The sequence below is a fragment of the Nomascus leucogenys genome, chromosome 14 (assembly GCF_006542625.1).
Source record: "Nomascus leucogenys isolate Asia chromosome 14, Asia_NLE_v1, whole genome shotgun sequence".
Lineage (NCBI taxonomy): Eukaryota > Metazoa > Chordata > Mammalia > Primates > Hylobatidae > Nomascus > Nomascus leucogenys.
The window spans coordinates 83,279,136-83,305,723 of record NC_044394.1 but is presented as its reverse complement, the minus strand read 5'-3'; the positions used below and the strand labels follow the sequence as shown (position 1 = coordinate 83,305,723).

Sequence of the window (26,588 nt, the reverse complement as noted above, 5' to 3'; positions counted from 1 at the left end):
CATGACTATTACATCCTCAATGTGGGATGTTAAATACCCATCCCGAAAAAGAACACAGCCTATAACCAGTCCAGTTGTTGTAACTATGCACTAACCTTGTATGGACAATGTTAAAATCCTATTTAACTTCCTGCAACTTTGCCGATATCAACAACCCTCAGACCTCTCCACTTCAGAATGCTGATTCCATTAGCTTGGAGTTGGCATTTCCAGGTGGCTATTCTCAAGCTTTGAGCTCAAATAGAATAAACTCTGTATTTAATCATATTTTCTCAATCTCATTATTTAAGGAGGACACTATGTAACCCTAAGCTTCCATAAAAACCCAAAAGGACAGGGTTTTAGATAGCTTTTAGATGGCTGAACACATGGAGGTTGCTGGATGGTGGTATTTTTTCATCTGTATCCTTTGTAATACCTTTTATAATAAACTAGTAAATGTGTTTCCCTGAGTTCTATGAGCCACTCTAGCAAATTAGTCAAACTTCAGGAGGTGGTCATGGGAGCCCCAATTCATAGCCTGTTGGCCAGAAGCACAGGTAAAATAACCTGGGGCTTGTGACTGGTGTTGGAAGTGGGGCACAGTCTTGGGGACTGAGCCCTGAACCTGTGGGATCTGATGCCATCTCCAGGTAGATGGTATCAGAATTGAACTGGAGGGCACCAGCTGATATCTGCTGCAGAACTGATGCTTGCTTGGGGGAAAACCCCACAGGCATTAGGTATGAGAGCAGAGGAAACACTGTTTTTTCCACTCACACTGACACATTATTTTCCTATCCTATTGGGAAGTCTTGGGGGGTGGGAGGATTGGGTATATGTTTTTTTAATAACAGGACATATTTTTAAAATTCACCATCTTTGGCATTGGCTTAGCATGGCCTAACTATCTTGTTATTATTGAGGATTGAGGGATGGGATTGGGATAGGCTGGATGGCTCCAGATCCTGACTCCTCTACTTTTAGCTGGGTGACCTTGGACAGGTCACTTCCCATTCCTGTGCCTCGGTTTCCTCTATGGTAAAATGGTGTTGGTATGGTAATAATAGTAACTTATTCACATAGACTTTGTGAGGCCTAAGAAGATGGTCTATATGAGAGCATCTTGTCATGGTGGGACAGGGTGAACAATCAATAACCATTGGCTCTGATTACACTCAGATGGCTTGCATCACACAACGTGTACCAAAGGGACTCTAGGGCTGTTTCTTTATTGCTGACAGCATTAAGTTAAAGCACAGCAACCCCAGATTCTCTTAAGAAGCCACAAGGCTCATGTAATTGCCTGATGGGTTCTTCTTGCCCACTACACAGACAAAATAATTCACTGAAACAGGGGCATGGCAGTAGAGAAAGAGTTTAAGGCAGAGCAAGCCAAGTGGAAGGATCAGAGTTATTACTCAAATCAGTCTCCTCAAAGACTCAGAGTCTAAAGATTTTATGGATAAAATCTTTGGTGGGCAGGGGGCTAGGGAGTGGGTATTGCTGGTTGGTTGAGGATGAAGTCATATGGGTGTGGAAAAGGGTCCTCATGCTCTGAGCCAGCCTCTGGGTGGGGGACACAAGACCAGCTGAGTCATGAGTCATGGGTCTGGATGGGATCAGTCAATTGCCAGAATGCAAAAGTCTGAAAAGCATTTCAATCTGAGGTTCTACAGTAGTGTCGTTATCTGTAGGAGCAATTGGGGAAGTCACAAATCTTGAGACCTCTGGCCACACGACTCCTGAGCAATAAGAAATTACAGAAATGACATTGACATTTTAGCAGAATTCATGCCCCTCATATAATCCTAATCTCATGGCAAGAAGGAGGTTAGTTTTAAGGAGAAACTATTATCCTTGCTTCAAAGTTAAACTATGGGCCTGGCGCGGTGGCTCATGCCTGTAATCCCAGCACTCTGGGAGGCCGAAGCAGGAGGATCACCTGACATCAAGAGTTTGAGACCCGCCTGGCCAACATGGCGAAACCCTGCCTCCACTAAAAAATACAAAAATTAGCTGGGCGTGGTGGCACGCACCTGTAATCCCAGCTACTTGGGAGGCTGAGGCATGAGAATTGCTTGAACCCAGGAGGTGGAGGTTGCAGTGAGCTGAGATTGTGCCATTGCACTCCAGCCTGGGCAACAGAACAAGACTCCATCTCAAAGTAAGAATAACAACAACAACAAGTTAAACTATAAACTAAATTCCTCCCATGGTTAGATTGGCCTATGCGTAGCAAGAAGTGCGGACAGCCAGCCTGTGGGGTTAGAAGCAAGATGGAGTCATCCATGCTAGATTTGTCTTACTGTCATAATCTTTGCAAAGGTGGTTTCACTCAGCCTTTTTTCTCAGCCCCCTCCTCTGTAAATATCTGTGTTTGCATTTGACTAGAAGGAGTCTAGAAGACCTCCCAAGATTATCCTATGGAGGAGATGAGGCAGAAGATGAGTGTTCAACGCGAGGAGGGACCCCAATGACATGACCTAAATCACACTGGCTATTCCTTCTTTTAACTTCTCAAGTGCTTCATCAAACTTAAAAGTCCTCCTTTTAAAATGTCAGTTAGAATTTGTTTCTGTATTTTATCATTTGTAAGCCTCTGTATTAAGTCTGAAGCCTATTTCTTGAAGAGGATGCTTTAAGACCCCTCAGTAGATCTTGCCACACAGAGATGAGATGAGCAAACCTAGTTCTACCTGGTATTTTTCTGAGTGCACGGGTGCAGGGCAGGGACCAAGCCACTGACCCAGTGCTCGGCATTTGTAGGGAGCAGGTCAGGTTTGATGAGCAGAGTACAGTGTTGGTGTGAGAAGCTGCTAACACCAGTCTTCAGAAACAATCTCAAGATTTGGAAGTTGACCAAAGATGGTAGTTTCTACCCCAAACAGAGTCTCAGAATCCTCTTTGCTAAACCAGTAATAATAAATCCCACCTCAATGGAGGGTCCATACCCTTGGCACGAGGCCAGGGGGATGATGGTTAAAGAGGGTGGGGCAGGCCTAGAAGACCCCTGTTTCTCAGGAACACTATGTGAGCTAAAAACTCTTCCTTGGCCAAGCCTGTCTGTGATGCTGGGGAGCTGGAGACAGACTCTGCCTTCCCAGACATCACCTCACTCTTTTGTCCCACAGCAGTGTCCAGCAACGCTCTACCACTGCCAATGAATCCAAAGATGAAATGAGACTCTAACTGACAGTTTCTACACTGTGAGAACTGGGCCTCCCCACCTATGGAGCTGGGCTGCTTTTGGCCTGGTTTCCCATGAAAAGGAGCCTTATAAGGTTACTCTACCCTAGTGTCCTTTCTAATAAGTTTGAATCCAAGGCCCGGATTCAGTCACTGGATGGAGGATGCTCACCTACTTAGTGTTGGCACTCACTTTAACAGGAGAGGCCACACCTCAGCCCATTGCACAGGGTCACTGTGTGGCCTTCAGCAATATCAGGGGTCCATATCTGGGCAGGACAGAACTGTGAAAGGGACTTCTTAGAACCTTGGAGTGGGCAGAGGTCTCATTGATCATTCAGCCCTGCCTTCTCATGGGCTGCCAAGGAAAAGAGCCCCGAAAGGCCAAGTGGCCTGCCCAAGGCCACACAGCAACAGGCAGCATGTCTAGGATGAAGCCTGGGTCTTTTGTTTAAAAGCCTAGTTGCTTTTTCCACTGTAATATTACTATCCTGTATTATTTAATAGTTTTATAGGACTATCATAACAAATAAACAAGACTTGGTGGCTTAAAACAAAAGCAATTTATTCTCTTACAGTTCTGGAGCCCAGAAGTCCAAAATCAAGGTGTTGGCAGGGCCACACTCGCCCTCGAAAACACCAAGGGAGAGTCTGTCCTTGCCTCGTCTACCTCTGGTGGCTCCAGCTGCTCCTCTCAACTCGTGGCAGCATCACTCCAATCTCTGCCTTGCCCTCCCGTGGCCTTCTCTCTGTGTCTGTGTCTGTGTCTTCTCCCTTTCACGTCTCTTATAAAGACATTGGATTTAGGCTCCATCCTAAATCCATCGTCATTGGATTTGGGCTCAGGCCTGATCTAGGATGTTATCATCTTCAGGTCTCTCACTTAATTACCTTCGTAAAGATCTTTTTCTCAAAGAAGGTCCATTCACAGATTCCATGGATTAGGTTGTGGACATATCTTTTGGGGGCCACAGCTCAAGCTGCATCCTTAGGATTACTCTTTGTTGTTACCCTCCGGAGCTCAGAGCCCTTTTGCCGGCCCCTGTTCCAAGTGTCCTCTGCAGTCCCACATCCAGAGCCCATTCTTCCACTCTCTCTTTTCAAATAGGTCCGCTCAGTATCTCAGTAGTGCAAACACTTATTCATTCATTCATTCTTTCAATATTTGAATGCCTGCCAGATACAAAGTGTACTAATCATTTATTTTTACTCTGTATTTTTGATGCTTTGCCATCTTGGGGACTTGCTGACCCTGGAGAGACTGTCTCTCTCAGGGATAATCCCTGGAAATGGCAAGCACCTTGCTTATGAATGTGCCTTTCAAATGCACACTAACCAATCCAGAGCCCATATCCCCAACCACCTTCTCTATAAGGCTCTCACCCAGGGCCAGATGCCAGACAACTAGGGACAACCTCGATGCCCCTGAATTTGCTGAAGTTATTTAAACTAGCCAATGTCAAGCCCTCTTAAACTGGCTGGCTTGCTCCTTCCCATGAAAACCACAATAAAGGCTCTTGGCCATGTTTTCCTCTCATTACTTCTGCCTCCCGACTGACCCTAAGACTTCCCCACGTCCCCTCTAGCCCTCTGCATGGCATGGTGGGCCCCTTCCTCTTGGGAACTGTGAGCGTAACAATCTTTTCAAGGGCGGTTGTCTCCTGATCTGTTGGCCTCACCATATCCGAATACTAATAAAACCTATAGTTTAAACCACCAATCCCGGCTGGGATAACGGAACTACACAAGGTATAGGCTGTGCTCTCACCCAAGCCAGTCGAGAGTAAAGCCCAATAGCTTATCGTGGGTGAGTGGGTACTCTTCTCCCTGTTATCCCCAGAATCAGAAGGAGAAGAGACCTTGGAGACATTGGAGGACTTTGTAAATCCAAACCCATGGCCAGAGCAGATGGGCCCCCCAGTTCTGGTGGGGGTTATCCATGTTCTTCTTCAACATCTCTGGGGCAGGAGCTCACAGCTTCATGGGGCATTCACTTTGTCTTCAGACAGATAAAAACAGTGGGACTGTTCCCAAGAACCAAACTGACCTCTAGTGATCACTTTTCTTATTTCCATTTATTGAAAAATGTATTGTTCAATAATTCATTCTAGAAATTGTATCTTAACAGGCTGCCCCTGGGCTCTTGGAAGAGATGTTTTGAGGTACAGGCCCTGGCCACTCCTTGCCCCAAACATCACACCGCAGAGAACCTCTCCCATTCCAAAACAAAGACTGGCCTTGAACCAGCCTTAACATGAATTTTCAGAGGCACCTTGTTTGGGGGCAGTTTCTACCTCCTCTGAATCTCCCTATAGACTGAGGATCCCTTCTGAAAGCAGCTCAAGGAGAATGTATAGAATTATATTCATACCAATGCAGTTAACACACAATTTTTCAGGAGTTGTGTGGCACAGGGAACAAGAGTGGATCTTTTGCTCCCTCCCATTCCTGCTGTGCAACTCATCTGTATGTGACCTTAGGCTCTGGAGTCAGAATGCCTGGGTTTAATCCTGGATGTCAGACCTTGGTTAAATTTTCAACCTCCTTCTCCATCCTCAATTTCTATTACTTGTAAAACTGTAAGAAGATTGCTACTTTTGGGAGACAATCCTCTATGGGTTTCCTGCATTTCTTCACACCTTGGGAGCAGAGACACTGACTTCCCTTTCTCCTGTCTTTTCAAGGATGTTTGTGCAGAGAATTGCCTTGGAAGATACAGACAATGTCTCCCTCCAGAGAAAAGGGCAAGGCATATTTACTGTCCATTAATCTGTTTGTTTGTTTGCTTGCTTGCTTTTTCTCTAGCTGCTTTTAAGATTTTTCTCTGCTCTTTGGTTTTCAAAAGTTTTACTTCTATGGCTAATCTGCCTAGGTGTGACTTTCTACTTTTTTTCTGCCTGGAGTTCATAGGATGTCATATCTCTATTGCTTGATATATTTTATCAGCTTTAAAAAATTCTCAGCCATTATTTCTGTAAATATTGATACTGATACTTTCTTTTTCTCCAAGTACATTTATATTAGTTCTGTTCACTGCAATCTATCCATCCCCCACACTGTCTTGACTGCCTGGTGTTCACAATGAATATTTTCCTTTGATTTAACTTCCAGTTCACTAATTTCCACTTGGCTGTATATCTTATATTACTAAGACCACTGCTGTATTACTCATTTTGGTTACTATATTTTTCAGTTATAGAATTTCTGTTTGTTCATTTTATAATTTCTAGATTTCTGATTAAATTTTTCATCTTTTTTTCTCCTTTAACATAGAAAATTTTAGAGTCAGTTTCTGATAACTATATTATCTCCATCTCATTTATGTCAGTTTCTATTGTGTGCTATTTCTCTTGTTTTTATTTATTATCCACTCTTACTCTTACAGTTCTTTAGGGTCCTAACTGAAATAGTTGAGAGTTTGTCATGGGTTCTCCCATTGCACACACTGGTCTGTAATTTTTACCCCTTCATCCCATAGGAGTGACGTAAATTGCCGCCCAATTTTCAGTATCACAACTACTTTTCCTGAAACCTTCAGACATCCCTAGAAGAGATGTACCAGCTCCAAAGACTTGGCTTGCCTTTCTGGGCCTATATGTTAATCAGATCTTGGTCCCATAAGTCTTCACTGCCACATTACTCTTTGTAATATCTAGCTACCAGAGAAAGTCTTGCCAAGTCCTTGAAGGCACAAGGACAAGAGTGTTCACGTGGTTTGTTAAAGCAAAGGTTATTAAGAACCCAGATGTCCTTTAACAAGAGAAGAGATGAGTAAATACTATATTATTCCTAGAAATCAAATGTATAGAGCAGTGACAACGAATGAACCATTTGCATGAAGTTAGATGAGCCTTAAAATCATGATGTTGAGTGAAACAAGCAGGATGCTTTTTATAGCAAGATAACATTTATATAAGTTCAGCACCTTGGTGAAGATAAACATCAAATTTAGGAGATCAGTGACTCCTGGGAAGACTGATACAAACAAGAAAGGCTACAAAGGGGCTTCAACTATACTGGAAATGTTTTTTCTTAAGGTGGTGGCAGGTACATTGGATGTCAATTGTGTAAAAAGTAATAATTTATATACGAAGAAAATAATTTGTAAGTTAATTTATATGAAAACACAGGAAGAGATTGTTTGTGTCCAGGAGAATCAAGGAGAGAGGTGGTTCTTGAATTGGTCCTTCAAGGATCCATAGGATGCCCATCAATGGTGATAGAAGAGAGAGTGTCCCTAACAAAGAGGATAACACAAAATAGGGAAGTGGGACAATACAGGGTATGCTCCAGGGACAAGCATCCTGGTCTGACCAGAGGGCAGAGGACATAGCAGAGGGGTCTTTGTGCCTTCTTCCACTACAAACCTCCTTCACCCTAACCCAAACACACATACACACACAACCAAGAAACAGACTGACTGGGTTCACATTCCACCTTTGCCTCTTACTTTCATCATTCTGTGCCTCAGTTTCCTCACCATTAATATGAGCATAATAAGAGAAACTACCTTGCAGCGTTGATTTTTGTTGTTGTTGTTCATTTGTTTGTTTGTTTGAGATGGAGTCTCCCTCTGTCACCCAGGCTGGAGTGCAACGGCACAATCTCAGCTCACTGCAACCTCTGCCTCCCAGGTTCAAGCAATTCTTGTGCCTCAGCCTCCCAAATAGCTAGGATTACAGGTGCATGCCACCAATCCCGGCTAATTTTTGTATTTTTAGTAGAGATAGGTTTTCGCCATGATGGCCAGGCTGGTCTCGAACTCCTGACCTCAAGTGCTCTACCCGCCTTGGCCTCCCAAAGTGCTGGAATTACAAGCAGGAGCCACTGTGCCTGGCCAAATGAGCTAATTCTTGTAAATAATTTATTTAGACAGTGCTTAGCACCTCCTAAGTACTCAGTGCTCATGGTTGATTTTCATTATTATTATTATAGCATGAGCAAATGTTCTTCTACTTGGGGACAATCTTCTACCTGTACTAAGCAGGTTGCTGTGACTGGGCTCTGAAATCTCTCCCTCTTCTGCATCAAATTAGTGATTAGCTTTTGAGTACACTAGGGGGCTAAGGGCTGGGTTAGGGGCTCAGCTCTATTGTTGACAACTACCTGTGTGATCTTGGAAAACTTACTTAACTTTTCTGAGCCTCGGTTTACTCATCTGGAAGATGGGGCAAATGATAGCATCTACCACATAAGCCTGCTATTATGATTAAACATGTTGGCTGTGCAATATGGCGAAATCTTGTCTCTACCAAAAAATATAAAAAACTAGCCAGGGGCCAGGTCATGGTGGCTCATGCCTGTAATCCCAGCACTTTGGGAGGCCGAGGCTGGTGGATCACTTGAGGTCAGGAGTTTGAGACCAGCCAGGCCAACATGGCAAAACCTTGTCTCTACTAAAAATACAAAAATTACCTGGGCTTCGTGGTGCATGCTGCAATCCCAGCTACCCAGGAGGCTGAGGCAGGAGAATCGCTTGAACCCAGGAGATGGAGGTTGCAGTGAGCCAAGATCATGCCACTGCACTCCAGCCTGGACAACAGAGTGAGACTCTGTTTCAATTTAAAAAAAAAAAAAAAAAACTAGCCAGGCGTGGTGCCATGTGCCTGTAGTCCATTCTACTTTGGAGGCTGAGGTGGGAGGATTGCTTGAGCCTGGGAGGCAGAGGTTGCAGTGAGCTGAGATCATGCCACTGCACTCCAGTCTCAGTGACAGTGAGACCCCATCTCAAAAAAAAAAAAAAAAAGAATGAATATAAGTTCTCAGTAAGTGTGCTGTATGTACAGTTACAAACATATCCACACACACTAACGTCACATCATAGATATTTTGCCTTGAGTTTCCATTTCTGGAAGCCTGGAATAGTTATGGCAGAGTCAGACTTCAAACCCAGGTCCCACTGGCTTCAATATCTTTAGCTTGTCACTGTCTAGGCTGTCTCACAAGGGCACAGAATTATCCCTGGGCTGAGTCCTGCAATCAGATGGGATGAAGGTACAGGGCCCAGTTGGATGTGAACTCACAAAGCCACAATCCCTATCATCTGGGTCATTGAATTGTTAGGTGGAGGTGATGTACCTTGTGTAAGAATACAACAAGGCAAGGGCTTGCCATGGTCAAGTAAAGCCAGGGTGGTGTCTGATGTGGGGCTGAAAAGAAATCCCAGTGGGCAGCATATTTGGGGGAAGTTAAGCAGAGGCCCTCCTCCACTTTTGCTGAGGGTTTCAGATTATTTTCCTACCCAACATTCTTCAGACAGTCTGGCTTCCTGAGTCTTTCTAAAGGTATTTACCTTGTGTAAGATAAGAATGAAAACAAACATGCATGCCCTGAACCAACCCTTTTGGAGAGTTGGAAAAATTCCACTTGTGAACAATTTTATTTGTACTCAATTCTCTGATCCCTTTGCTAACTCTTGGTATTTCAGTTTAATATTAAGCCCATCAACTTGCCTCAAGAGATTAAGTCACAATCAATAGGAACTGAAGGAAAAGATGGTAGGTGTTATTTTATTTAGATAGTTCATCTCTGTCTTCTGGATGTTGGTGAAATGGAACTTAGGAAATTGTTCTAATAAAGCAAAGCTCAGGGGAGGAAGCTTTCAGCACATGGCAGCAACGCAGATGCTGGGTCACTGGGCAGCCAGCTGGTAGACCATGTGGCTGCAGACTCAGAAGGGGAGGTGGCTGAGGGAAGCACTCCCATTTGTAACCAGGACCTTAAGCAGGTGAAGAAGAGTGAGAAGTGTTTGTGGGAAGGAGAGCTACAGGAGAGTAATTTTACCCTTGATTGGCACTTACATGATGGACAGGATTGCGAAGTGTACCTTTTTATGAGGGGATAGGGTCCCCTCTTATAACTGAACCCAGGTTTGGCCACTTGCCACTCAAAAGGCAAACTCAAGAGACAAGAGTTGGTGAGAGGAAAAGCAGGTTTATTCAGGAGCTGACAACCTGAAGAGATGGTGGGCTAGTGTCACAAAGACCATCTCAAGTTTCCCAAGCTGGCCAGAGAGTTTTTATGGGAGGGAGGATATGGAGAAGCTATGTGCTTGGGTTGACTAAATGGTGGGTCAGTATATCTAGTCTTGATGACCATCTTGAGCAATGAACCATCTGCTGGTCTGGCTGGCACCAGCTTGATTGCAACAGGAATACACATTAACTGCTCAGCATTCTTCCCAAGGTGAGATATTCTGCAACCTTAATTCTGTGCTTAGTTTTTCAAGGCCAGTTTTTGGAGTTCTTTAAACAGAGCATATAAATAGCTTTGCTATGCATAAAATGAAGTGGAAAAAAAGAAAAACAAAGAAGAATAGTTGTTTTTCAAGATGGGGTGGTAGTTTCTGTTACACTCTCACTCCACTAGAAAACAGAGACATTTTGGTAATGAGATTTGTATTATCCAGAACAAAAGATCCAATAATATTGTGGGTTAAAGAACAAATACGTTTTTCTCTCTAGCTTGCAGTCTGTATGTAGATGGCCCAGATTTGTGGAGCAGCTCTATTCTTTAAGCCATTCAGGAGAGCAGGGCCCTGGAAATCATTGCCTCACTCTACCCTGTATCATGAAGGCTGGGTTTCCACCGGTCTGTGCTCCAGCTTGGTGACATGCATGCAGAATGATTTAAGGCCCAGGCCTTGAAAGGGCAAACATTACTTCCCTCCCATGGAGATAAATCAGCAATAGGTTCACACTCAGGAAGTGTCTGAACTGGGTGGCCATGTCCAACTACAACCCTGTTGCCTTAGATTTAGAAGAAGAGAAAGGGTCCTGGTGTCCTTTTAGCATAGAAACAATCTTGTGATATGCTAGGAGGAGCATGTGGATAGTGTAAAAGCTTGTCAAGGGGCTGGTGGGCACTCTACCAGCAAGATGCACAGTGCCCCCTCCCTACCTCATCTGAGTAGAATCTAATGGAACCAAATGACTGTCTATTAAAACCACAGAATAGGGAGAGGATCAGGATTCTGCAGACCAGGCTGCTCAGAAGTGGAAGAGAGAGGGTCTAAAGGAGATGGGTTCATGGCCCAGTGACTGTAAGAAGAGTTGGAGATGTGGAGCTGCCCTGGGAAGCCGAAATGAGGGGCTGTGTCTGCTGAAGAGGTCCTGGGTGAGGGAAGACAAGCTAAGCAGTCAAGAGATTCCATTCATGAACATTCTTGTGACTATTCTCCGAAAGGGTGAGAAGGGATAACTGGAACTTTCAGTAAAGAACTGTTTTGAAATTATTTGGGGGCTGGGCATGGTGGCTCACACCTGTAATCCCAGCACTTTGGGAGGCTGAGGCGGGTGGATCACTTGAGATAAGGACTTCAAGACCAACCTGGCCAACATGGTGAAACCTGTCTCTACTAAAAATACAAGAATTAGCCAGGCATGGTGGCACACACACCTGTAATCCCAGCTACTTGGGAGGCTGAGACAGGAGAATTGCTTGAACCCAGGAGGCGGAGCTTGCAGTGAGCCAAGATCACGCCACTGCACTCCAGACTGGGCAACAGAGAGCGACTCGGTCTCAAAAAAAAACAGAAGAAAAGAAATTATTCTTGATCCTGAGTATGTAAGTGACTCATTTACAATTACGTGAACTGTTCTTCCCTCTTCCACCATGGGGAGTGGGCCATGGTGCTGGGGCTGCACTTCTCTACTCTAGCTTAGTGAGGAGGAGATTCTCAGCAAGGGCTCTGTGGACCCAAACAAGGTGGATTTCCCTGGACGTTCTCCTTTGATAACTTAGACTTTACTCTTGCTCCCGTACTACTCGTGTAATTTCTGATCTGAGTGTGTCTTCATTTCCACACATTTAAACACCATGAGGGCAGGAATCCCAACGTTCTAGCTCAGTGCAGTGCACAGAGTTCTTAACACGTGCTCAACACATAGTTGGTACTTAATTAATAACTACACACTGAATTTCTATGAGGCACTCTGAATTGCTGCCAAACCGGAGAATGGCTTGGATTGACACTAAGGAAGAGGCTGAGGTCTTATGCAGGTCACAGAGCAGCTGGAATACTCCAGGGTTTCAGAGCCACCTTAGGGCTTTAGGCAGAGCGTCTGATCTTCCAAGGTCTTGCCTGTGGCAGACTCAGCATTCCAACCAGCCAAGCACTACTGGGAGCTCAGGCTGACAGCCCAGCCTAGCATCTGAGTCACTGGGATTCCTCAGAACAGCCCTACCCCATGGACCCGTGCAGTGCCCATGTACACGGCCACCGCACACGCTGCCAGCTGCTATGGCCTGCACTGAAGAGGAGATTAGCGCTGTACTGCCCTGGAATCCCCTATGCACCCTCCCACTGCCTCCCTCTCCTCCACCACCCTCAGACCAGGAGGAAGTCTCTCTTCATCTGCAATGTCATCTCTGGACACTGCATCTCATTTCCTTTCTGTTCCTGGGAAGAAGATGGGGCTGGAGAGGCTGCCCAGTCTCCAGCACACCTTGAAGGGAGATCTTCCTCACTGCCTTAAGTATTTCCAGACCAAGTGTCCTTCATCCTCCCCTAAATGTCCACTTCTTGGGGGCTCATTTCTTCTGGTTAATCCATCCTACATCCCCTCAGTTCTGTCATCTGCAGCCATCCTGGCTGTACTCCCAGTTTTCTTGAGTGATGTGGCAATTTATTCATGATCCACCTCTCTTTATGGCCTGCGCCATCCAGGTTAGTCTCCATGACCTGTGGATAAACCTCTGACGCTATGGCCTTGGACTTCTTGACCTCATCAATAGAGCCTTTCCCCGCTTCATTCTGGTACCTACTGGTTGTCTTCCCAACCTCAGGGCAAGCCTCTTGAAGACAGGGGCTGCATCTAATTCATCTTTAAGTTCTGAGGACTTAGAACAGTGTCCACCTGAGAGAAGGTTCTTGATAAATGTTTGAGTGAATGGATGAAGAGATGAACATGTGAAAATGAGTGCCTAGTCCACATTCGAGGTACTGAAGTAATATACTAGCTTAATAATTCAGACAGACAAATTAATCAAGTCACAAAGCTCTTAACAATAGTTTGCCTTAAGTATGTGTGCAAGTTCCTCAGGTGGAGAATATTAGTATTATTAATAATTTTAGCGATGGTAATTTGATTAAATGAAAGATTACTGTGCTTGATTCATGGCTGAGAATATTTGGTCTTTGTGTGGGATTGTTATAAGAACTATCTAATGATGTGGGGAGGTGGAGGTAGGGACTTATTTGAAATGAAATAAGAAGCAATCATTGAAAATTTATTCTTTAGAACAGAGCTGAGAGTCATCTGCCACAGTTAGAAATGGTTTGAGGATATGCTTCCGTAGCTCACAAATGGTTGCACCAAGAATCAAGTCCTGTGGGTTCCTTTCTGTGACCTTGGATCTAAAATTGGTAATCAAGTCAAATAAATATATTAAAAACAAACATACTAACAAAAAACATCACCACTAATCCCTTCTTCAAATACAGGACAAAGGGGTCATTTTCCTTCTGCTAAAATTTAAGCAGACAAAGGCCATTTAGGGATGAGCCTGTAGTCCAAAAAAACAATATTTTTCAATTTAATGCAGCTAGGGTGGGCACTCTGGAGGAGCCAGAAAATTGCTGCTTGGTAAGTGGGAGAAGATTTGTTTGTTTGCTTTTTCCTACTTTTATTTTCAATTCAGGGATATATGTGCAAGTTTGTTACATGGGTACATTGCACAATGCTGAGGTTTAGGGTACAAACGATTCACTCACCCAGGTATTGAGCATTGTTCCCAATAGTTAGTTTTTTCAACACTTGCTGCCTTCTTCCCTCTTCTAGTAGTCCCCAGTTTCTATTGTTACCATCTTTATATCCATGTATACCCGATGTTTAGCTCCCACTTATAAGTGAGAACATGTGACATTTGGTTTCTGTTACTGCATTAAATTGCTTAGGATAATGGTCTCCAACTGCATCCATGTTGCTGCAGAGGACATGATTTCAGTCTTTTTTATGGCTGCATAGTATTCCATGGGGCATACATACCACCTTTTTTTTATATCCAGTCCACCCTTAATGGACACCTAGGTTGATTTCACATTTTTGTTATTGTAAATAGCACAGCAATGAACATGTAAGTGCATGTGTCTTTTTGGTCAAATGATTTGTTTTATTTAGGATATACACCCAGTAATGAGATTGCTGGGCTAAATGATAGCTGTTTTTAGTTCTTTGGGAAATCTCCAACTGCTTTCCACAGTGGCTGTGCTAATGTACATTCTCACCAACAATTTCTAAGTGTTCCCTTTTCTCCACAGCTTCACCAGCATCTGTTGTTTTTTGACTTTTTAATAATAGCCATTCTGACTGGTGTGAGATGGTGTCTCATTGTGGTTTTGATTTGCATTTTTCTGATTCAGGATGTTGAGCATTTTCTCAGAAGTTTGTTGGCCACTTGTCTGTCTTCTTTTGAGAAGTGTCTGTTCATGTCTTTTGCCCATTTTTTAATGGAGTTATTTGTTTTTTACTCATTCCATTGTTTAAGTTCCTTATAGATTCTGGATATCAGGCCTTCATTGGATGCATAGTTTTTGAATATTTTCTCCCATTTTGTGAGTTGTCTGTTTACTCCCAATAGTTTCTTTTTCTATGCAGAAGCTCTTTAGTTTAATTAGGTTGGGAGGGAGGAGATTTGTAAAGTCTAAGCTCCCACTGTAGACTCTGATTGAGGGTCTGAAGAAGCAGGATCAGTCCTGCGCCAGCTGCTGTTTCTTGTCACTCAAGAGGGAGTTGTTATGGCATTTTCCAGCTGCAGCATGACCTTGGGAGAAAATGGCATTATTTGTGATCATTGCAACTGGCTTTATCTGAGCCTATTCTCCCAGCTGGAGTAACAGCTGAGCTGCTTTTACTTTTTTCAGTTCAAACTTCTTTTTACTCTTTAAGTCCTGCATAGTTTTAACTCTTTCAGTTAATTGGATTTAGTCAAATATTAAATATTCCCTTTTAAATCATGTTAAAGCTAAATGTCCACATCTCCCTCTGCCACTGATCATGAACCACACACAGGATCAAAGGCCCTGCATATCCTAATTAGGCCATATGCAGAATAACTGTAGGAGGGTTCATTAAAACAATTGGAACTAATAAAATTCAAACTAAAATCAGAGGTGACTTATTCCCAGCAAAAGTGGAACATCTACCTGCTGCAGCATAACCAGCTTCTCATGACTGATTATCTCTAATAAGGTCCTGAAGCATTCACTAAGAGAAAGTACTTATGTGCTCTTTATTTCTCATTTCTTAAAAAAGAAACTAGAAAATCACTTAGAAGTTGGGCATATTAGAAGCCCAACTATTAGAGCTGATAAAAAAAACACTCTACTTCAGTGATTCTCCAATGTTAACCTGCTTCTGAAACACCTACAGAGGTTGCTAAAACCCAGAGTGCTACATTCCACTCATAAAGATTCTGATTCATTAGATCTGGAGTGGGACTTAAGAATCTGCATTAAGAACAAGTCCCTAGGTGATGCTGATGATGCTTGTGCAAGCACCACACTCTGAGAATCACTTCTCTAACTCAGATCCTCCTCAGTATTTCTACCTTCCACACTTTTGCACTTTCTGTTTTCCTGCTTGAATTGCCCTCCCTGCTCTCCACTTAACTGATTGCTTGCCTTAATTTAAATCACACACAACACATCCTTCTTTGGCCATTGTATTAGTTATCTATTGCTGCATAACAAAATGCCCCAGGGAAGGACCTCCAGAGGTAGTATGAGGTATGCAGGAAAACCACTCCTTGAGAAACATCTATTTATCTGGTCAAAATTAACAAACACAAACACTTAAAATCTCTGGAGATTGAGCAAAAAGTTTATAATAAATTGAGAAGGATTAATTCCATAAAATCTGTGGAAATTCAGTAAGAACAGTGGAAGCTGATGGTATTCAAGCTAGGGACTGCATCCATCTCCCTACAGCCCTGTCTTGTGGGAGAGCTGTTCCAGTGGGCCCGGCAACCAAGTGGCAGTTCACATAACCCTAGCTCCCTGGGTAGAAAGAGCTCTTCAAGGAGGTTTTGGTAGATAGTGAACTTTGGCAGATTGCATTTTTAAAAAATCGTGCTGCAGAAAACCTATCTCAAGTGGGTGGTGGTGGCTGGGTGGCACCTATTTCTTTACCCTCAATTCCCACTATGTAGAGAGGATCCTGGCAGGGCAGCTGTTGAAAAGAGTAACCTCATTTCCAACTGAGCTCTCTAATGTGGCAGAGCTGCTCTGGTGGGCCCAGCAGATGCATGGCAACTGCTACCACTCCCAGATTCCTAGGGCTGGAGATCTATTATGAGCAGATTTGGAACAACAAGTGAATTCCAGCACATCTCATTTTCCAGGACTCTGTGCAGCAGAAGATCTAATAGCAACAGCATGGGCACTAGTTTTCAGCACTCTCTCCTCAACCCGTGACACACATCTTCTCCATAGGGAGGACCCAGATGGGACAGGCAGAGCTCTCCACCCCTCTCTCTAGCTCCTGCTTTATAACATATATAGCACAGAGGGAAATCAGAGAAAGCCTCAAAGACAGGCAACATCTTGCCTTTTCTAATAGGACTTAACTTCAATTGGATCAGACTACAAAGCAATTTAAGTTCCAGGGTGCTGTCAAAAACAATAATCACATAGTCAGTTTAATGAGATCCACCAGAAACTTAGTGAGAAGATCAGGAAAGGAGACAGTAAAACATACTGCATTTGAAACCACAGTAATCCCCAGTGGACAGAAAGACTAAATTACATGCCCAAGTATCACCTGAGGAATTACATCAGACTCTGTAGATTGTGGAAAAACTGGACTTCATTGAACTAGTCCAGCCAAGTTGCTAAACAAGTAAGCAAGAACAATTCGGGTTGGGGGAGAGATCAATATCCAAAGTGGCTACAATGTAACGTCTGAACTGTCCCGTTTTCAATAAAAATTATAAGAAATGAAAAGAAACAGAAAAATGTAACACATACACATGGGGAAAGAAAACAGGAAATAAAAACTGTCTTTGAGAAGGTCCAGATGCCGGAACTGGCAGATAAAGAACTTCAAAACAACAATTACAAATATGTTCAAAGATATAAAGGAAAGCATGCTTAAAGATTAAAGGAAGGTCTGAGGCCAATGTCTCACTAAATAGGAAATATCACCCAGGCGTGGTGGGTCATGTCTGTAATCCCAGCACTTTGGGAGGCTGAGGTGGGCAGATCACAAGGTCAAGACATCGAGACCATCCTGACCAACATGGTGAAACCCCATCTCTACTAAAAATACAAAAATTAGCTGGGCGTGGTGGTGTACGCCTGTAGTGCCAGCTACTTGGGAGGCTGAGGCAGGATAATCGCTTGAACCCAGGAGGTGAAGGTTGCAGCTAGCTGAGATTGTGCCACTGCACTCCAGCCTGGCAACACAGCAAGACTCCATCTAAAATATATACATATACATATATATATATGCATATATATGTATATGTATATATATGCCAATATAGATTTTTTTCTTGAAACCCAAATAGAAATTCTGGAGTTCAAAAGTACAATAACTGAAATGAAAAAATCATCAGAAGGGCTCAAAAATAGATTTACACTGACAGAAAAAAGAATCAGTGCACTTTAAGATTGATTGATATAAATTATGTGTTTTGGTGAATAAAGGCAATAAAATCATGACAAAAATTAAAAAGACTAAAAGAAATATGGGAAACCATTAAACACATCAACAAATGTGAAATGGAAGTACCAAGAGTGGGGGAAAAGGAGGAGAAAAAATGTTCACAAAAATATTGCCAAAAATTTCCAAAATTTAATGGAAAGCATTAACCTACACAGCTAAGCAGGTCAATGAACTCCAAGTAAGATAAAAATCAAGGATCTCTATCAACCCTGTTAATCATATTCACAATGTTAAAACACAAAGACAAAGAAGAAAATCTTGAAATTAGCAAGAAAAAAAATGAATCATCATGTACAAAGAAAACCCAAGATTGTCAGCTGATTCATTGTCAGAAACAATGAAGGCAGGAGGCAATGGGATGGCATAGTCAAAGTGCTGAAAGAAAAATCATGTCTAAGAGAACGACAAAACACTGCTGAAAGAAATCATCAATGACACAAACAAATGGAAACACATCCCATGCTCATGAATGGGTAGAATCAATATTGTGAAGATGACCATACTGTCAAAAGCAATTTACAGACCAAATACAATTCCCATCAAAATACCATCATCATTCTTCACAGAACTAGAAAAAAAAAACTCTAAAATTCATATAGAACCAAAAAAGAGAGCCTGCATAGCCAAAGCAAGACTAAACAAAAAGAACAAATCTGGAGGTAGCACATTACCTGACTTCAAACTATACTACAAAGCTATAGTTACCAAAACAGCATGGTACTGGTATAAAAATAGGCATGTAGACCAATGGAACAGAATAGAGAACCCAGAAGTAAAGCCAAATATGTACAGCCAACTGATATTTGACAAAGCAAACAAAAACATAAAGTGAGGAAAAGACACCTCATTCAACAAATGGTACTGGGATAATCTGCAAGCCACATGCAGAAGAATAAAACTGGATTCTTAATTCTCATTTTATACAAAAATAAGCTCAAGATGGATCAAAGAATTAAATCTGAGACCTGAAACCATAAAAATTCTAGAAGATAACATTGGAAAACCTCTTCTAGACATTGGCTTAGGCAAAGAGTTCATGACCAAGAATCCAAAAGCAAATGCAACAAAAACAAAAATAAATAGATGGGGTCTAATCAAACTAAAAAGCTTCTGCACAGCAAAATAAATAATCAGCAGAATAAACAGACAACTCACAGAGTGGGGGAAATATTCACAAACTATGCATCCAACAAAGGACTAATATTCAGAATCTACAAGAAACTCAAACAAATCAGCAAGAAAAAAAACCAAATAATTCCATCAAAAAGTGGGCAAAGGTCATGAATAGACAATTCTCAAAGGAAGATATACAAATGGCTAACAAACATATGAAAAAATGCTCAACATCACCAATTACCAGGGAAATGCAAATTAAAACAATTTTAATTAGATAAAATGAGATACCACCTTGCTCCTGCAAAAATGGCCATAATTTAAAAACCAAAAAATAATAGATATTGACATGGATGTGGTGAAAAGGGAACACTTTTACACTGCTGGTGGGAATGTAAACTACAACCACTGTGGAAAACAGTATGGAGATTCCTTAAATAACTAAAAGTGGAACTGCCATTCCACCTAGCAATCCCACTATTGGGCATCTATCTAAAGGAAAATAAGTCATTATTATAGGAAAAAGACATTTACACACATGTTTATAGCAGCACTAATTTGCAATTGTAAAAATATGAAACCAGCCTAAATGCCCATCAATAAATCAGTGGATAATGAAAATGTGGTGTATATACGTACCATGGAATACTACTCAGCCGTAAAAAGAAACAAAATAATGGCATTCACAGCAACCTGAATGGATTTGGAGATCATTCTTCTAAGAGAAGTACCTCAGAAATGAAAAACTAAATATTGTATGTTTTCACCTGTAAGTGGAAGCTAAGCTATGAGGATGCAAAGGCATAAGAATGATATAATGGACTTTGTGGACTTGAAGGGAAGAATGGGAGTGGGGTGAGGGATAAAAGATTACACATTGGGTATAGTGTACACTGCTCAGATGACAGGTGCGCCAGTATCTTAGAAATCAGCACTAAAGAACTTATCCATATAACTAAAGTAACAATAATAATGATGATGATGACGACGATGATGATGATGATGATGTCAGCAAGGAATCCTATGTCTAGAAAAACTATTTTTCAAACATAGATATAAAATAGGCAGAGCACAGAGGATTTTTAGGGCAGTGAAACTATTCTGGATGATATTACAATTGTGAATACATATCATTATACATTTATCAAAACCCATAGAATGTACAACACCAAGAGTGAACTGTAATGCAAACTATGGACTTTGGGTGATAATGATGTGTCAATGTAGGTTCACCAGTTGTAACAAATGTGCCACTGTGGTGCAGAAGGTCAATAGTGAGGGAAGTTGTGCATTTGAGAACACAGGGGTATATGAGAACTATCTCTAATTTCCATTCAATTTTGCTGTGAACCTAGAACTGCCTAGAAAATAACGTTTATTAATTTTTTTAAATGCAGGTAAAATAAAGACATTCTAACATAAACAAAATCTGAGAGAATTTCTTCTGATCAGACCCATCTTACAAGATACATTGATATGGTTTGGATCTGTGTCCCTGCCCAAATTTAATGACAAATCATAATCCCAAATATTAGAGGTGGGGCCTGGTGGGAGGTAATTGGATCATGGGGGCAGTTTCTTATAAATGGTTTAGCACCATCCCCTTGGTGCTCTTCCAGGGATAGTGTGTGAGTTCTTACGAGATCTGGTTATTTAAATGTGTAGCACCTTCCCAACTTCTCCTGCTCCTGCTCCTGCTCCTGCTATGTAAGACGTGTCTGTTCCCCCTTCCACTTTTGCCATGATTGTAAGTTTCCTGAGGCCTTCCCAGAAGATGAGCAAATTTCTGCCCAGCATCATGCTTCCTATACAGCTTGTGGAACATGAGCCAATTAAATCTCTTTATCAATTACCCAGTCTCAGTATTTCTTTATAGCAATGCAAGAACAGACTAATACATACATTACAGTACATTCTTCAGGCTGAAAGCAAGGGAAACAGACTGAAATTCAAACTCAGACTAAAAAAACAGAGTATTGTTAAAGGTAACTATGTAGGTAATTACAAAATAAAGTATGTTAGAATAGTTCTTCTCCTTTATTCTTTTAACTTATTTAAAAACAATTACATCAAATAATATTATATAATAGTATCAACAAGCCTATAGCATATAGAAACATAATATATTTAACAATAATAGCACAAAAGAGATCAATGGGAACAAAACTGTATTATTGTAAGGAATGACACTAGATGCTAACTGGAATCCACAGGAAGAAATTAAGAGACTAAGAAATGGAAAATAAGAAGTTCAATATAATGAGCTCTATATACACATTCTCACTCTCTTTTCTATTCCTTTCTACTTAGTTTTTTTTTTTTGAGACGGAGTCTCGCTCTGTCGCCCAGGCTGGAGTGCAGTGGCGCAATCTCGGCTCACCGCAAGCTCCGCTTCCCAGGTTCATGCCATTCTCCTGCCTCAGCCTCTCTGAATAGCTGGGACTACAGGCGCCCACCACCACATCTGGCTAACTTTTTTGTATTTTTAGTAGAGACAGGGTTTCACCGTGGTCTCGATCTCCTGACCTCATGATCCGCCCACCTTGGCCTCCCAAAGTGCTGGGATTACAGGCGTGAGCCACCGCGCCCGGCCCTACTTAGTTTTTAAAAAGGCATTAAATTACACAGGGAAATAATTATAAAAATGTATGGCTGAGTCTATAACATACATATAGATTCAATATGTCTAAAAATAATTGCACAAAAGGGAGAAAGAGGAAATAGAAATATATAGAAGCAAATTTTCTAAATGTCACTGAAATATACTTGTCAGAAATCTGAGGTAGGTCTGTTAAGACATATATAGTAAACACCTACCTAGAGACACTTACCTAGAGTGATCACAAAGAAAACAACTAAAGGAATTAAAATGGTTACTATAAAATATTCTCTTGGCTGGGCATGGTCACTCACACCTGTAATCCCAACACTTAGGGAAGTCAAGGGAGGTGGATCATTCGAGGCCAGGAGTTCGGGCGGGAACAGCCTGCCAAACATGGCAAAACTCCATCTCTACTAAAATTACAAAAATTAGCTGGGCAGAGTGGCACATGCCTGTAATCCCAACTACTTGGGAGGCTGAGGCAGGAGAATCATTTGAACCCAGGAGGCAAAGGTTGCAGTGAGCCAAGATCGTGCCACTGCATTCCACCCCACCCTGGGCAACACAGAAAGACTAGGTCTCAAAAAAATATATATATATGTATACAAACACATATCCTCTTAATTCAAAAGAAAGCAATAAAGGAAGACCAGAAAAACTAAAAAGACATGAGATATATAGAAAGAAAAAGCAAAATGGTAGAGGTAAATCCAACCATATTAATAATGATATTCAATTCAAATAGATTAAACAATTTCGTCCAACAAAGAGATTGTCAAATAGTATTTTAAAAAATTCAACTATATGCTAGCTACAGGAGACACACATTAGACTCAAAGATACACATAATTTAAAAGTAAGAGGTTGGAAAACGGCATATCATGCAAACAGCCACTGTAAGAGAGCTGGAATGATTACACTAATTATCAGACAAAACAGACTTTAAGAAAAAAATTATTACTAGAGAAAAAGTGGCTGTTTTATAATGAAAAATGTTAATCCATCAGGAAGGTATAGCAAATGTAAAGATATATGCATCTAACAACACAGTTCCAAAATACATGAAGCAAAAATGGACAAAATTGAAGGGATAAATAGATGTTTCAACAGCAATAGAGATTTTAATATTCCACTTTTAATAATGAATAAAACAACTAAGCAGAATATCAACAAGGATATAGGAGACTTGAGTAACACTATAAACAAAATAGACATAAAAGAGGTCCATAGACATTCCACCCTCTAACAGTAAAATCACATTCTTCACATGGACCAATCTCCAGGGTAGACCATATGGTAGTTCAAAAAACAAGTCTCAGTAACTTTAAAGGAATTCCTATTATACAAGGTATGTTTTCTGACCGTAATGGAATTAAACTAGAAATTCATAATAGAAGGAAATTTCAGAAATTCACAAATATGTAAAAACTAAATAGCATACTCTTAAGTAACTGATGATTCAAAGAAGAAATTTGAATAGACATATAATGAATAAAGAGATTGGATTAATAAATTTAAAACGTTGGCTGGGCCCAGTGGCTCATGCCTGTAATCCCAGCACTTTGGGAGGCCGAGGTGGGTGGATCACGAGGTCAGGAGTTCAAGACCATCCTGGCCAACATGGTACAACCCCATCTCTACTAAAAGTACAAAAAAAATTAGCTGGGCATTATGGCACATGACTGTAATCCCAGTTACTCGGGAGGCTGAGGCAGGAAAATCACTTGAACCCGGGAGTCAGAGGTTTCAGTGAGCCGAGATCATGCCACTGCACTCCCACCTGATGACAGAGCGAGACTCCATCTCAAAATAAAATAAAATAAAATAAATTTAAAACTTCCCACAAAAAAACAACACAGGTCCAGATGGCTTCACTGGGGAATTCTATCAAACATCTAACTAAGAATAAAAGTCATTCACAGACTCTTCCAAAAAATATAAGAAGACAGAACACCTCCCAATTCATTCTATGACACCACTATTACCCTGATACCCCAACCAGACAAAGATATCACAAGAAAAGAAAACTACAGACTAATATCTCTTATGATTACAGATTTTTAAAATTTCCATAAGATCGTAGAAAACTAAATCCAGGTCTATCTAAATAGGATTATACACCATGATCAATGAGATTTATCCATGGAATGCAAGGTTGGTTTACCATCACAAAATCAATCAATATCCACCATCCTATTAATGAAGGACAAAAGTCACAAGATCAACTTCATCAATGCAGGAAAAGAGCATTTAACAAGATCCAATATCCTCCTATGATTAAAAACTATCAGCAATATAAGTAATTAAAAGAAATTTCCTCAAAAAGAGACATCTACAAAAAACTCACAGCTATGCAATGGGGAAATCATGAATTACTTCTCATTAAAGGGAGGAACAACACAATAATATCTATCCTCAACATTTCTACTCAACACCGAACTGGAGGATCTAGCCAGGGCAAGTGAGCAAGAAAAAGAAATAAAAAACATCCATTTTTCTCATTCCAGAACAAGACAGCATAGAATCACACTTTCTCCCCTCTAAATACTACTGGATGCCCTGGAAATTATAATAGGCAATGCTAAAAGGACTTTGAATCCTGGAAAGAACAAGATAAACTGGCTAGGAACTATATGACTTGAGGAAGTGCACCATGGAGATATCCCTAGGTTTTATTTTTATTTCTCATTTACTTCTGGACTGGACACTGGAGAAACCGACCCAGAACTGTACATAGGCATAAACATAAATTCTGAGAAAAGCCTTAACTCTGCCCAAAAGATCAGGAAATAAGAAGTCTAACAAAGACCTAGTGAGAAGCCTCCATCCTCATTCTATAACCAGGGCACTGGTAAGCTGGCCAAGCCACCAACAGCAGTAGCAAATTCCTGGGCCATACAGCCACATCTACACCACCAGAACACTGGTGGGCAGCTCAATCCATCAAGAAGATATTGCAATCCTAAATGTGTACACATCAAAAAACAGAGCTTCAAAATATATAAAGTAAAAACTGAGAGCTAAAAGAAGACAGACGAATCCATGATTATAGTTGGGAAATTTAACACCCACTCAGAAATTGATAGAATTACTTGACAGAAAATCAGTAAGAATATAGGGAAACTGAATACGACAGCAACTGGAAGAAGCGGGGCCTAGTAGAGGGAGCACTATGTCTGTGGAAGTCTCCGAGGCAGCCTCTCTGGAGGAGCAGAAGGAGATGGAAGATACAGTGACTAGTCCAGAGAAAGCTGAAGAAGCAGAATTAAAAGCAAGATATCCTCATCTGGGACAAATGCCTGGAGGTTCAGATTTCTTAAGGAAACAATTGCAGAAAGGGCAAAAATATTTTGATTCTGGGGATTACAACATGGCTAAAGCAAAAATGAAGAGCAAGCAACTTCCTACTGCAGCTCCAGATAAGACGGAAGTCACTGGTGACCACATTCCCACTCCAGGGGAACTTCCTCAATGGAAACCATCCCTTGTTGCTAGCAAGCTGGCTGATGGAAAGAACTGAACTGCATGAATCTGTTAATTCCCATTATTTCTCCTTAATATGTTACTTAGCAACTTTTTATTTCCTTTCATTCACTCAGTCATTTGAGACTGACAGCTTTGCAGGTAGCAGTAGTGTGTGCTGCTATTGTGGAATATACATGTGTAGAGTTTTTGGTTAGTTTAACAGTGCATTGGTGAAGAGGACATGTTAGAGCAACATAAGTAAGTAATCTACTTGAAAATAATTGTATATATATTACCTAACTCCTAGTGTAGTACTAGTTCTAACAAGTAACAAGCAAGTTTTAAAATTTTAATGTTTTGGCTTTCATTACTTCATCTTAATTACAGCTTTGTATGTTACTCTTAGTTAATATAATCTCTATTGTATTGATTTCTTCTGTATTTTGGGTTTTGTAAAACAGAAGTTTAAGACCACAAGTTAGAAGAAAGGTCACATATTTCAAACACTGCTAGATGGGGCTCCAAAAGACTCCTATCTCTCTGCTTGAACTTGAATGGCCTTAAACCTATTTCGGCTTTAACAGTAGAATTTTACTTGGGCAATATTTGCCCATTCTGGTGTAACTTACGTGACTCTAGTGCTTAACAGCTGCCGTTGAAGCTAATATTCTTCTTATTCAGTTCTGTAAAGTTAAAATACCTTTTGTTGTTGAAGATGTGAATAAACTATGCATGTGCATTGACTGTTGAATTCACTTTTGTGTCATTTTTGTAAATACAATAGTTTTGCACAAAAAAATAAAAAATATATAGGGAAACTGAAAAACATCATCAATCAATAGAATCTAATTGATGTTTATAGAACATGCCATTCACAGTAGGGTGTGAAACACATATTTCTCAAATGTTCATGAAATATTCACCAAGATTGACCATATTTTGAGTCATAAAACAAACCTAAACAAATTTAAAAGACATGAAATCATACAGAATAAATTCTCTGACCATAATGGAATCAAACTAGAAATAAATAATAGAAAAACATACACAAAAATTTTCAAACACTTGAAAATTAAACAACATACATCTTAATAGTCCAAAGATCGAAGACAAAATTTCAAAGAAAATAAAAAAGTACATAGAGACCAGGCATGTTAGCTCACTCCTGTAATTCCAGCATCCTCGGAGGTCGAGACAGGAGGATTCATTGAGCCTAGGAGTTCAAGACCAGCCTAGGCAACAAAGTGAGACGTTGTCTCTACAAAAAAAATCAAAAAATTAGCCGGGTGTGGTGGTGTGGGCCTGTGGTCCCAGCTGCATGTGAGGCTGAGGCAGAAGGATCACTTGAGCTCAGGAGGTCAAGGCTGCAGTGAGCCAAGGTCACACCACTGCACTCCAGCCTGGGTGGCAGAGCAAGACTCTGTCTCAAAAAATAAACACATAAATAAAAATTTTAAAAGTACATAGAACTGAGTGAAAATGAAAACACAATATATCAAAATTTCTGAGATGCATGTAAAGCAATGCTAAGAGAAAAATTTAGCACACTAAATGCTTAGATTAGAGAAAGATCT

The 26,588-nt window shown here is 41.0% G+C and overlaps 1 pseudogene; it reads left to right on the top strand.

Moving 5' to 3' along the window:
* The first annotated feature begins 24,684 nt into the window (after positions 1 to 24,684).
* On the top strand, positions 24,685 to 25,069 carry LOC100599406 (annotated as a pseudogene).
* Positions 25,070 to 26,588: the final 1,519 nt, after the last annotated feature.